This window comes from Silene latifolia, chromosome 11 (assembly GCF_048544455.1).
Source record: "Silene latifolia isolate original U9 population chromosome 11, ASM4854445v1, whole genome shotgun sequence".
NCBI lineage: Eukaryota > Viridiplantae > Streptophyta > Magnoliopsida > Caryophyllales > Caryophyllaceae > Silene > Silene latifolia.
In genome coordinates this window covers 75,907,613-75,909,059 of record NC_133536.1, presented here as the reverse complement: position 1 = coordinate 75,909,059, position 1,447 = coordinate 75,907,613, and the positions used below count along the sequence as shown (strand labels likewise).

At 39.9% G+C, this 1,447-nt stretch overlaps 1 non-coding gene across 1 annotated transcript; it reads right to left on the bottom strand.

The window, feature by feature from the left end:
- Positions 1-1,121: 1,121 nt before the first annotated feature.
- Positions 1,122-1,228, bottom strand: LOC141616325 (small nucleolar RNA R71). Its single transcript, XR_012530681.1, has one exon. It is a non-coding gene; the product is annotated as a small nucleolar RNA R71 (small nucleolar RNA).
- Between the last annotated feature and the right edge of the window lie 219 nt (positions 1,229-1,447).

Below are 1,447 nucleotides of genomic sequence, written 5' to 3'. Positions count from 1 at the left end.
TCGGGCCCCAAACTTTCCTAGGATTGTAAGATGTAACCCAACTCAATCCATCACAACAATAATTGCTTGCTTATAATTTGAGAACATGTTTGTATGGTCAATTCCCATGATTCCCCTATGACCCCATGATACCCTAGTGCTTTTTATCAATTGTTTACAACCCTTTCAATTCATCTTGCTTATTTACTTTCATTGCTATTTAGTTTAGTGACCTTCTACATCAACCCAAATTGTGACACCCCTAAGACACCACTAGTTTCAATAGAAATCTCATTTCAATTCCCGTCCCTTCGGATCCGACCTTTACTTGCCTCTTTATTAATTGTAGAGTTGTTTGTGAAGCTATAAATTGTGTTTTGGTCTAGGTGCTCCTAACGACAAGTTACCGAAAAGATTTAGTCCGACCAAAAATGGCGCCGTTGTCGGGGACGGTGTTAACTTGATTTAGATTTTCTTATATTGTTATTAGTTGTGTCTTTATTTGCCTTGAGGAAGTAAAACTCCTCAAGGTTTGTTCTAATTGTTTTCAAGTTGTTTGATATTTTGCATGTCTAGAAGGTCACAAGGTGATTTGTTACCCTTTGATCGTGAAATTGAAAAAACTTTGACAACCAATAGAAGACTTGCTAGGAGAAATTTGAGAGGTATTAGTGAGGTTGTAGATATTCAACCAACTATTGAGTTCATCAACCCTTTTTCAAGAGAAGGTGAGGAGAACCCAACACAAAATATAACACAAAATCAACCCACAATGCCTAAGTTTCATCACATTCCGTACCCACCGAGGAGAACCTACCCAATGGTACTCGTACACCACAACATCTAACCGGAAATTTCATTGCCAAATCCGCATTTATCCAATTAGTCGAAAGGAGCCAATTTGGGGGGATGCCTAGTGAAGACCCTCACTCTCATATGGAGACCTTTTGTGACTATTGTGATGCGATTTCTCAAACCGGTGTAACTCAAGACCAAATTCGATGGGTCTTATTTCCTTTTTCTCTAACTGTCACCGCGAAACAATGGTTGAAGGGCCTTGATAAGGCCACTCTCGGAATTGATTCTTGGAAGAAGTTGGCTCTAGCTTTCTACAAAAATTCTACCCACCGGAAAAGACTAACATGCTAAGAGCTCAAATTACGGGTTTTAAGCAAAGGGATGAAGAATCTTTGTATGAAGCTTGGGAGCGGTTCAAGGGAATTTGTCGCTCATGTCCTCACCATGGACTTAGCGAGTGGTTCTTGGTACAACAATTTTGGAACGGTCTATATGAAGATTCAAGGAACATTCTCAACATGGGATCAAATGGAATGTTCACCGAAGTTGATGACAATCAAACTTGGAACAAAATTGAGGAAATGGCGGTCCATAACTAACAATATAGTAGACCTCGCAAGGCTACTAGAGGAGGAAAGCATGAAGTGGACTCCGTTACTCAATTGGGTGC